This window comes from Pteronotus mesoamericanus, unplaced genomic scaffold, assembly GCF_021234165.1.
Source record: "Pteronotus mesoamericanus isolate MK-2021 breed Mesoamerican mustached bat unplaced genomic scaffold, CSHL_Meso_final contig_220, whole genome shotgun sequence".
In the NCBI taxonomy this organism is placed as follows: Eukaryota; Metazoa; Chordata; class Mammalia; order Chiroptera; family Mormoopidae; genus Pteronotus; species Pteronotus mesoamericanus.
This window is the reverse complement of record NW_026555091.1, coordinates 7,453,699-7,466,728: the sequence shown is the minus strand read 5'-3', so window position 1 is coordinate 7,466,728 and position 13,030 is coordinate 7,453,699.

The following is a 13,030-nucleotide window of genomic DNA, read 5'->3' as shown; positions in this document are numbered from 1 at the left end:
GAATCAGGGTCTCAGAGGTAAATACCAGCCAGGGAAACGGTATCAAAATGGGCGATGCTTTTCCTGGACCATCGTCAGCTGTGAATTGTAACCAGGATGTTCATGTCCTCACACGTGAACCACAGGATTTCTTACCCAAAGCATCATAAATGTTACAAAAGAGCCTTTAATGGATGTAAAAATATCCAATAATTAAAATCTACCCCTTCAATAAAAAGACAAAAAAAAAAAGCTCTCAACTCTTCCACTCTTTTAAAATATCAATACCTCCTTGATACATGTTACCAATTTTTCCACCACTCATTTTGCGTTTGAATCTCAGAACAATTTGGAATGCATAAGGCAGCACAATGAAAGTGCACTTACGTTTCTTCCCTATCAAAAATGGCTTTCCAATTTAATTTCTCCCCGTCTTTTCTTGGCTCTATTTTTCCATGGATTTATATTTCTACGCTGACTGAAAAATATTTCCAATACTGAAAATTTGGGGTAAATTCAGCAGGGAAAAGCATCTAATTCCCCAACAAACTTCAGTTGAAAAGAAAGGGTCATAAGTTAGCCTTATTTAACTCCATGTAACACCAGAAGTGTATAAAAGCTCATTATTGCCAGTACAATCTTGGCAACAGTTTTGGGTAAAAACTTTGGGAAAGAATCAAACACTGGGGACCGCTGCCAGAAATTGGGCGTAGGGCCTGACATGCAGTTGACATATATAGAATCAAAGTCAGTTGGGAAATTAAGACTTGGCAAAAAATTATGCTGTTATTAATGAATGTCCTAAAAGGGTATTACCTAAGCTCATCCACAGTCAAGGGTGGGGTAGCGGGTTCTAGGAGTTCATCCAGAAAAATGCTAGCTTTTGAACACTAGTTCTATAATCCTCCCAGGAAAAAAATATGCTAGGTTGTTTTTAGTTCCAACTACTTTTTATTATAAAAATATTTTAAAATATAAAAAAAAAATCAGCTCCGCTTTCACTGTCCAGAGAAAACCACTGCTCTATCCTTTGGTCTTTTAGCATACCTTTGCATGCCTACAATTCTGGCAATGTCAAAACCTACAAAATAAATATACAGTATTAGTCATTAGATAAATGCAGATAAAAATTACTATGAGATACCACTTCACATCCTAAATAGAATGGATATAAATAATTGGACAAATACCAAATGTGGACAAGACTATGGAGAAACTGGAACCCTCCTACACTGTTCCAAGAGGTGTACCTTGGCTAAGGCACCTTGGAAAATAGTGTTGGTTTTTGAAAAGTCACATACAAATTTACAACATGACCTAGCAATTCCACCCCTAGGCTTTCACTGAAGAGAAATGGAAACACAACTACGTGAGGACTTGCATGTAAACGGTTCCAGTAACATTATTCATAACACTCAAACGATAGCAACAGTCCAAATGTCCGCCTGCTGGTGAATGCAGGTCACAAGGGGGTGTCTTCCAACAACAGCATAAAAAAGAAAGAAGTGCTGATGCCAGCACACATGGATGAACCTCATACACTCCGTGCTGAATTACAGAAGACAGACACCAAAGACCACGTACCGGGGGACCCACCCCGATAGAATAAGATTCAGGGAAGTCCAAACTGCAGCGACCTTAAGTGGATTAGCGGTTACCTGACTATGACTGACAACCAACTGTCCCCTCTCTCTATGCATCACAAAACAAAAATATTTTCAAGATTTCTCCCTGGTTTCTGCTTGTGAACACATCTGTAGGAAGAAGCTGGGACTGCCTCTATGAAGATGTCATCAGTCTTATATTTACCCACTCGCCCACCGTCGTCGTTCAGGATACACATTGTGTAAGCCACGCGACACACTGTGACCACATCAAACAAACACTGTTTCTCACAACGCTCGCCATCTTAATAGGACAAAATAGTAAAGAATATCCATACCCATTATAGCAAAACTTTAAGGTGCATTTAATGTCAAAAGGAATTTGAACTGGGAGGAGTGTGACTGTACCAATCATTTAAATCGTGTTCGACATTACGTAACAGCTTTCTTGGGATATTTCAAAACGAGAAAAGAACTCTCTTTCTCCCCTGAGCCGCTTCTCCTCTATCGACTGCTGAGTATGAAGCACGCCTGCAAAGAGCCACCGTGAGCAATCTGCTCCTCGCTGAGCGCTGGGCCAGCCCTTCCAGGGAGGAAGAGTGGTTTAAGGGGGGACACCGCGCTTCGACACGCATTTCCTGGGAGCGGAATGTACAGCGCGGGGCAGCAGCGGCCAGGGCGGGGGAGAGAGGTCACGGACTTAACTCTCCCAGGCAATTCCAGACTGAGAGGCTTTTAAATGTCAGCATAACCTGCCACCTCATAGCTTTCTACAATGCTATTCACGGCATGGTGGTTATCTCGCTGATGGATTCCTTTCCTTAGGGAAATGTCGGCTGCAAGAGTGAAGGCAGTGGGGAGCTTTGCGGAGGCCTAACCTCACGCCCGGGCTCCCCCCGCCCCCCCAGGCCCCCCCGCCCCCGCGCCCCTCTCTCAGGGAGCTACCGCCGTGAGTCACGGGGAGGCAGACAGCTGCGAAGGTGACAGAGGCAGCATCTGTCCAGCGGCTCTAGCGGCCCCTACGGGAGCGGCAAAGCCAGGCGAATGTGCGCCCCGCCTCGGGGAAGCATGCGGGGCGCAGTGCACGCAGCCATCTGTGAAACACCGCAGGTCCGTCCCTTCCGCGCTCTGCCGTTTACATCTGGCGCAGGTGACCGTCCGGCCCTTCCTTCCGCGCGGACTGACGAGAGCACTGGACCGTGGCGCATGGCTGCCTCCCAAATTTACTGCTAGACAGCACAGAAATGTGCACTTTCTTTTTTGTGTGTGTGTGTGCTTGCTAAGAAAGCACAAGCCTGAATCCCTCCTAAATTACCAAGAAATGTGTTTTCTAAAAGCAAAAAATATTAAAATTAACCTAACTCTTTTCATATAAAGAAAATGATTTGGGGCAAACACTGTGGTATCATTTTTTTTTATAAATTTTGCTCTTTTCGATCATTATAAAAATGATATGCTGAAGCCCCGGGTTTACACAACGGACAAGACAGATGTGATGGAACAAACAGATGAGGAATGATAAAACATGCCATAACCATTAGCCTCTGGAAGGAGCAAGATATATATTACCATTGTTATCAAATTTTACCAACTTCTTTCAGCTCTAAGCTCCCAGCTTCCTCTTCACTCTAGACTGCACATCCCAGTTCAGTCCTGAAACTACTGATGCAGTTCTTATTCAACAGGTGTCCGTTAGCCATACTGCCCTGTGTTCCAGCGGTTGTGCTAAGCATTGTAGACAGTAAAGTTGATAAGAAAGACCCAACCCTTCAATAATGACATTGGTCAGCCTGGGGAGGAAACAATTAAACCAGCCATTTACATGATAAAGCAATGCAATGTAATAAGCCTCTCAGCTGGGAGGTCAGGTCTGCTGCGGGTCCATGGGGACAGTGGCTCACTCAATGTAGGAACGCTTCTCCACAGAAGTGTCTGTTAATGTGGAACTTGGAACAAATGCCACGGGAAAGGGTCAAAAAGCATGTTCTGGTCAGGTGTGATGACCTGGACATTCAGCAAAACGAAAAAGGTATAGACCGCGGTGGCCAAAACATGGAACTCGAGGGTGGCATAGAGGCGAACTGGAAGAGGCCATCACAAGGCACGTTAAGCAATTTGGGACTTTTTCCAAAATACTGGAACATCGCGCTGATTTCAGAAAGCTCAGGACCCATGGCCCCCGCAATGAGGGAAGCAAAGGGAGCCTGCAAAGGACTACAGGTTGGAGAGGTGTCTGGAAAAGGGTGCAGGAGGAGTCAGGAAGGAGACCCCGAAGGAAGACTCTGTCTCCAGAGGTCAGAGAGCCAACAAGGGAAGGGCTGGCAAGAAAAGGGCGACACTTCGTGGTTCGCGGGACGGTCTCAGGGAGGCGGTCTCCGCGGGGTCACATGGCCGAGTGGAAGGAGACGGGCGAGACGAGAAGAGAAGCAGAGTGACACAGGATAAGGGAGACCAGAGAAGGCACAGGCAGGGACAGTGCCGGGGCAGTGACGAGAGGAGCAGGCCGGAATTAAAGGATATTCTTTGGCTTTTCTTTCATTTGTATTGAAAAATAAAAAATAAAAAAGAAAGGGTCACACTGGTTAACAAAATTATAAGGTTTCAGGTGCACAGTGCCTATAACGCATCGTCTGTACGCCGCGCCGCGTGTTCACCACCCGAGTCAAGTCTCCGCCCATCACCATTTATCCCCCTCCAGGTCCCCTCCCCCCCCCCCAGTCACCACACTGTGGGCCGTGTCCCTGAGTTTTTTCTTCTTTTTATTTTTTGTTCAATCTCTCCACACCCCCAGGCAGCTCTCCCTGACAGCTGTCAGCCTGCTCTACCTGAGTCTGTCTCTATTTTGCTTGCTAGTTCATTTAGTTCATTCAATTCCATATATTCTGATGGTTATTTTTTTTTGCATCAAACTGGGATAAAATTTGACCCCTGAGTCAACTAATACTGTTTGTCAGTGGAACTCCTGACTTGTGCTGCACCTAAATAGCGGGTCTCATCCACAGACCCACGTGGCTGTCTTCGCCCGGCCTCCCTCACCCCTTCCCTCCCATTCCCCAGGACCCCTGGCTAGCGCGTCGCTCGGAGGCTGGTCAGCCCCAGAACTGCCATCGCCGGCTGGCATCCTCAGGACAAGTTCTCCTCCATCTCTCATGAAGCTGCCGTGCACAAGAGCTAATACCAAGCAGAACCTTGGATACGCAGGAAGTGAAGCGAGTCAGGGGGAGGAGCTCCCTCTGGAAGGTTTGGTTTCCATGCAACACCATCCTGTAACAGCTGTGGAGGCAGCCGTCCGCACGCCGCCCAGTGTTTACATGCGAGGCCACAGGGAAAGGAGAGCGGAAAGATGATAGAACTTTCTCTGATATCCCTCATAAAAAACAGTCAAATACTAACAGGAGAAACAAAACTAAAGATGTTAGCTTTCTAGGAAGAAAGACACCTCAGGTTATTTCTGTTTACATTACCACGCAAATTAACCGAGTCTTAATAGATAGTTTAAGACAATAATTATCTATTTTGATTGGCAAGATTTCCTTGCCCTTTCTGTTGCTTTATATGTGATGAAAGTTTTGTACATGGCTCTGATATAGGAGGTTAATTACTTTTTTATTTAGAGTCACCTGGGAAGAAAAATCCAATGACTCCCCTGGAATGAATCTGGCCCTCAGCTGAGACTGGGTGTAAGGGTGTAGAATAGGGGACCCCTTGGGTCTCCATACATATGTTCCTCACTGTCCTCTCTCACCCACGGGGCTGTGTGCCAAGATGTAGTGCTAATGCCCCACGGAATTTCCAGAGAAATGTTTGCAGTTTCGTTTCCACATCCATTATCTGCTCTTAAAAGTGACATGATTAGCTCCATCTTGGTAATGCGTGGGAAAGATCATGCATCAATTATGTGCTTACCCCTGGGGATCTCAAAACATTACAGCTCACATCATAGCTAATTAGTCTTACATTATTCCTCGGAGTTTATTCCCAGTAGACTGATTACATGTTGAACACTAAAAATTCATGAATTTATAAGAAAACTTTAAGGACAAATCTCTAATCTAAGGTACATAGGTCAATAATTATGAGCAAGTATGTTATTTATTTTATATTTTCTCTTTTTTTGGAAACTGAAATTAATAAGATTCCTTTTTCACCATAAACCTCTCCCTCAAAATATAATTGGTAAAGCTAATCATCAGTAACAATTTATGTTAAGTAATTTGGCTGGAAATTATATACTTGTATGGGAAGTCAAAAATTAAAAAGTCTTTCATGAGACTTTCAATTTTCTTTTTATGTTATATAGGTGGGACAGGACTTATTTTGAATTGAAGAAGTGCTTAAGTTTAATAAAATTATGTTAAAATAATATAAAATTTTAGGCTAATAAGTGATAGTACTAGGTGCACTTCTGGTTTATACTGATGAAATATTTTCCTCAAATATACTGCAAACAAGGGTAATCATCTAATGGTACTTAAGAACAGCAAAATTATTGCTTTTGCAATGACGGTTAAACATGAATTCTCTATAGTCTTCTTTGACAAAAAGATTGTTCTTGTTACAGTGTTGAGCTCTTCTTGTCGAGGTCGGCTTTCCTCCTGTTCCTGGGTCAATCACTGGAGAAGGCCGCATGGTGCCCACCTGGAGACTGTAGGTTCTGACTCCTCCAACCAGAAGATGTTACCCTGTCAGGGAACAGAGTTTGCAGATGCAGTTACACTGAGGACATTGGTACAAGAAGATTATCTTGGATTATCTGGGTGGCCTTTAAATTCAATCCCAGGTATTCTTATGTGAGATGCAGAGGGCGACTTGACATTGAAGAGGAGGAGGAGGCAATGAAATCACTGAACCAGAGACTGGAGTCACGCAGCCGCCAGAAGCTGCAGCAAGGGAGGGCAGGTTCTCCCTGGGAGGCTCCAGGGCGAGCGTGGCCCGAGGAGGCTTGATCTTCAGCCAGCGGCACGTAATTGGGACTTCTGGCCTCCAGAACTGTAAGAGAATAAACTTCCATTGTGCCAAGCCACCAAGTTTGGGATAATCATTACAGCATTCTTAAGAAACTAATACCATCAACATCTGGCACTCAGTCGTGAACAAGTATTCTCAGCAACCTACAGAGCCTACTGTGTGGATAACCAAAAAAGAAAACAGCCCATGTTTGTGCCAGTCCAGTACCTTTCCTGTTACCATAGAACCAAATAATGAAACCGCTAAGTAAAATATTCAGAAAGAAGTCCTTACTAATCTTTTTATATTAACACTCATAAGAAAATAGTTTACCTAAATATAAAAACATGCACATTTGAGATAATACATTATCTATAAGTTTTAAACCTAAACCGATTTTTAAGGGTAAAAATAATGCATGAAGTCCGTGATGAAAAATAAAACAACAAGATGCCGTTGAGAGTGGAACGTTCCCATCTGCATTCACGTCCCCGTCGCAGGCATTGGGTCTGTCATCACGGACAGGCACAGTCTGTGTGTGTTTGGATTCCAGGCATGAAAATGCACGCCCTTCGGTAGACCTGCCAGAGACGCCATCATTTTATTCAGTAGCAGAGTCAGAACTTTACCTACCCTACATTAGCTTATGCTATATGGTGGTTTTGTCTACGGATAATTGTATCTTTTCTTGAGCCCTCATTTCCAAGTCAGGGTGCATGTTTAGATTGTCCTGTTTTAATCATTTAAATACTCTCTTCAGGTAACTCTTAGTCTCTGTAGGAAAAATCAAAATAAAACAAAGAAAAACCTTCTTGATCTCTCTCAGTGATGACTCCTTTCCACATCTCTCCTAAAATGGTGCCTGATAACGGGGCCAAAAAACAGGGCGTGTATTTTCCTTGACCTTATTGTAAAGAAACTGACCAAGTTCTTCTGGTTCATCTGGTCATTCAATGTCTTGTTCAGCTCTTAAGGAAAAGATAAACAGTCCATGTCAACCTAAACAATGCTCAGAACAAGATAATGACAGAAGAGCTCTGCGAGTGATCGTCGCTGCTTTACCCAGGACAACTCTAATTCCACTTTAATCCTCCCATCTCCTAGAACTTTTATCTCTAGATAAAAATTATTAAGATACTCAATCACAGGCTTGTCCTGCCTCTTGACAGCATACAAGCCAGTTCTTACTTTGATTTCCTCGTGCTCCTTTAAATCATCGAACTCAGGCCTAAGTCATATAAATAGCACCTCCTAGCTCTCCCTTGTAGGCTTTTTCTCCATTCTTGCTGAAAATGGTGCTGCTCGCCTGTTAGGAGCGGTGCACGCAGACAGCCTCCCACAGCATCTGTAGCTCCCTCTCCAACCCATGACAATGTCACACTCCACGGTCCTCTCTATTTGCAGGCATTGGGGCGATGCTCTAGCTGCCACCCAAGCTTGGACTGCATGTCATTAAAGAAGTCTGATCATTCTTCCATCAGAAGGACATTTTCTTACCACTGCCGTAGATCCCTACCAAGGGACGGTGTTGAATATTGCTCCAATAGAACCAAGGTTTCTTTTAATCACACCCCATCTGACCTTGCTTCTCTGGACTTAGGAGAGAATGGGGAACCTGTGCGTCTTGTCCTTTAGCAGATCTTGGCCTGGTAAGAGTCTCCTTTCCTCCAATAAAGTCAACTCCTAAAAATGTAGCACCAAACCCAAATCTGTATGCAAAACTCTGGTATGTGGCAGGTGGTAGCAAAGGGACAACCCACCTTCATGGTACTTGTAAAACCACAATATAATTTTAGAGGCTGTAGAGTATGCTGCCTTATAAATATGGTATACTTTAGTTAATCACTTAAATTCGCAACATATTCTAAAGTCTGTCATATGTATACATAGATCTTTTGGTATAATTCCAGATGTGGAAACAAGATTAATTTTTCTGTTCAAAGGAGCTTAAATTGGGGGCCTTGACCTGTCTAGGCCTCCCTAGGTCTAATAAATCTTAGGTAGGATTTATTAAAGGTATTTGTTTCTCTTCTTTGTAGATAGAAATACGACATTAAAGGCAACTCCTATAGGGGCTCAGAAAGAAAAAAAGGGAACTGATACAGAAAAAGCATCAGTTCCACACTGACCATCTTAAAACTGGTGGCAAACTAGAAGTACAGGATGATTTTGTCACCTTGACAAAGAACATCTGTACAAACATATAGCCAGCAGCATGCTTAATGGTGAAAGCATGAATGCCCTCCTCCCAGATGTAAAGAACAAGGCAAGAATGTAAGCTTCTACTGCTCTTACTCAACATAGCACTGGAAGGAATAGCCGAATTGATAGAGCAAGAAAAGGAAATAAATTGCAAACCATTCCCATTAACAAATATGTTTGTGTATGTGTAAGACCTCAAGAAATCTTCCAATATATGAAAGAAAACTTAGAACCAATAGTAAATTCAGGAATATTGGAGATCAACACATAAAACAACACATAAAATCATTTCTTTCTCTATACTAGCAGAGAATCTGTAGAAACTGAAATTAAAAACACAATATCATTTATAATAGCTCTGAAAATGAAATATGTATGTATAAATCTAAATAAATATGTACTAGACTTGTATGTTCCAAATCACTGATAAAAGAAATTATGTAAGACTTACATAAATAGATGAAAGGATCGCGTATTGCAAGATCAACTTGGCAATATAATTAATTGTCTTCAAACTGATCTATAGATTTAACATCATTTCTTTCAAATCCTTGCAATCTTTTTTTTCAGATATAGTTATGCTTTCTCTAACATGAATATGGACAAACATAGAAATTAAAATAGCTAATTAATTTTGGAAGTGAAGAATAAGTTTGGAGAATCATTCTACCTGATATGGAGACTCCCCACAGCTACAGTAATCAACACTGAATGGTATTGATGAACAGATACATAAATCAATGGGAAAAAAATCCAGAAATAAATCCACACAAATATGCCCAATTAATTTTTGATATAGAAACAAATGTAACTCAACAGAGGAACTATAGTCTTTCCATAATGGTGCTGAAGCAATTGAATTTCTATAGGCAAAAAAAAAAAAATTAACAACAGGCTAAGATTCACATCTTATACAAAAGATAACTCGACATGGATCATGAGCTAAAATATAAGAGCCTAAATTATAAGATATTTAGAAATAACATAGAAGAAATCTTTAGCATTTGGGGCAAGGTAAAAATTGTTAGGTATGATACCAAATGCATAATCAGTAAAATATTGATAATGTACACTTACCAAAGGAAAAATTTTTGTTTCAGAAAAAGACACTGTTAATATAAGAAAAACACAAGCTGTATACTAGAAAAAATATTTTCAAACTATTTATCTGACAAAAGAATACCTTAGGCTCTATAAAAGCAAATGACCCAACTAGAAAATGAACAGAAAACACGAACAGGCACTTCCCCTAGGAGGCTATGCAGATGGCAAATAAGCACATCGCACTTAGGAGAGTCTGCATTAAAACCACAGGGAGGTATCATTACATTAGAATAGCTTTTTAAAAATGATGATAAATGCTAGAAAGTGGAGATTCAGAGGGTGACTTTGCAAAATACTTTGGTAGTTTTCCTTAAAAAAATTAAACAAAACATGCATTTACTGTATAACCAGCAATCACATCCTTTGGTTTTAATTTAGAGAAACAAAAATGTACATTCATACAAAAACCAGTACCTGAATGTTTGTAACAGTTTTGCTCTAATTCCCCTAAAGTAGACACAATTCAAATACCCTTCAACAAACAGGGGGATAAAAAAATCACAATTTACTCATACAGTGGAGTAATACTCAATATTAAAATGGAGCAATCTGTTAATCCATGCAAAAATCTGGGATGGGAATTATGCTTATCAAAAAAAAATCTCAACCGGATTTGAGATTCTTATATGATTCCATGCATATAACATTTTAAAGCAATGACAGAACTCTAGAAAAGAGGAAGATGCCAGTGTCAGGCAGGGTACAGAGCTGGGATGGAAGCGGTTACGAAGGGGTTGCCAGAGAGAATTTCATGGTGGGGATGCGAGGCTTTGGTGACTTGATTTTTGTAGTATGTACACAGATTTATACACGGAATCAAATGCATAGGAGTACCCATGTGGACAGAAGGGGTTTTCCTGGAAAGTTTGGTAAAAAGTGAGTAAGGCCTGCTTTATCATAGGCAGTATTGTACCCACGTCACTTTCCTGCTTTCGCTACTTTACTACAGTTGTGCCGGGGCTCAGTCAGCACTGCGAGCCAGCCGGGTCACAGGTGCATGACTCGGTATTTTCCTACCGCTCCCTGCGAGCCTGGTATTGTTATGCAGGAGAACATGCTTATTCTTAGAATATAATTTTGAAAATATGCAGAAATAAAGAGGAAGAGAGAAAAGCAGTAATTAGTGAAAGTAGTTGAAGGGTAGCTATGTGTTCATTATAATATTTTTGGTGACTTTTCCAAATATTCAGTCAAACAGACATTAAATTAAAAATCTGAGCAAGTACATTCTCGGAATAAAAATGATAAAGCAGAAATTGAGGTATGATAAAAATACGTAATTATCGTCTTATTTGTTTTAGTTCCATCATTTGGTATTAAAAATTAAAATTAGAAACTTAGGTAGAAGGCCTGTCCATATAGGCAACCACCATCACTTTGTCTAGACCAAAAATTGACAAAGTCTTGCTCCAAGGACTAAATCTGAGCTCCCTGCCAGGTTTTGTAAATAAACTTTTATTAAAACCCGGACACATTCGTTCCTCTAAGGATGTTCTAACAGGGGCGTCCAGCCTCTCGGCATCTCTCGGCCACACTGGAAGAAGAGTTGTCATGGGCCACACATTACACACACAAACACTAACAAAAACTGATGGGCAAGAAAACGATTTTAAGTAAATTTATGATTTTGAGGTGGGCCACATTCACCGCCACCCCAGGTCGCATGTGGCCCTTGCACGGCGGGTTGGACCGCTTAAGGCAGCCAGCCTCCAACCATAAAGATGGAGCAGAGTTGTGTGACAACCAACTTTTATGTACAAATTCAGGCGGCTAGCGCCACAGTTGTGGTTTCAAGGTGTGGCCTTACGTGTCCCTTCTTTTGTGACCTCTTTCTGACCCACCGTCCAGACCAAGTTAGATGCCAAAGCACTTGGAGTACCTTTATCTCAGCTGCTAACACATCACAAAAATATCCACGTTTCTTTATCTTCTTTCCCATTAGATTTTGAACTTGGTGAGAGCAAGGCTAACTTATTTAACAAACAATTGCCAGCATCTAGAACTCAATTTTAACTAAGGATTATTATCACCTGAACTAGTGAACAAAAGAATAAGTGAGCAATTCTGATAAAATTTTCTGCTAAGTCGGGCATACGAGTTAATGACTAAAGTCTTTTTGTTTTTCAGGAAAAAAATATGTGAAGGTTGGAATGATGGTGGTAGTGGTATCAGTGATGTTTAAATAATGCAACCGTTGTTTCTTAGAACTATTTAATAACTTGACTCCCTGATCGCTGAAGATAGTTTATTTAGTTAAATCTATTTAATGCAGTCACCAGAATAACAGCAACAGATGCTTCTTTTTCTTCAAAAGTTGTTTTGTTGTGTAATGAAGAGTTTAGATGGAACATATGTGTAGTTTTGTATAAGAGGAATAAGGAGAAAAAAGAGCAGATGCTAGAAACATTTATTCTAATTAGTTTATGAGTTGATATTGCTAGAAATTTTTATAGCCTTCTGTAGTTTAAAACATCATTTAAAACCTGTCAGAAGGAAGGACAATTAATGTTTAAAATAGGTGCTTTATTGAGGAGTCATTTTCTAGCATATCTTTAAAGTTATGAAATGGAAGTCCCCAAGCGGCTTTCCTTTTTTTGGAAACTATATATTTTGAAGACAGCAAGGCACGGTTAAGTACAAATAAAAGTGGATTCTATTTTGCAGAGCTGAATTCAAACCCATGGCCCATTATTCACGAATTGCCGGCCATTAACTAGGTGCTCAGTGACATTGATCCTGATCCCATCACATGCCACGTAGAAAATGTTATGTTCTTACCTCCCCTGCAGCCCTGTTCTAAAGCTGAAATGAGAAAGCAATACGAAAGAGCCTTATAAAGTGGAATGCTAGATAAGACCATAACATTTTTGATTAATTAATATAGCAGGGATTCAGGTTTGACCAGAGCCGAATTTCCGCTGGATTTAGGCATAGCTGACCCTACCAGGGGAACTGGGGATTATAAAGACACCAGAGAATCCTGGGTGTATCTTTTCTACAAAAACTCTAGGTCAAAAGTTGTCCAGAGCGCAGACAACATGAAAAGCATACCTGAACTCAAAAAAGAGGAAGGGCCAGGGCGAAGGGGTGGTCTAACGCACAGAGCTGCGCTGGCCACATAGATCGGGCTCTGCTCCAGCGTCAGGTCCTCAGCCTCTAAGGCTGAGGGAGGCCGGGGACAAAGCGGTCAGTGA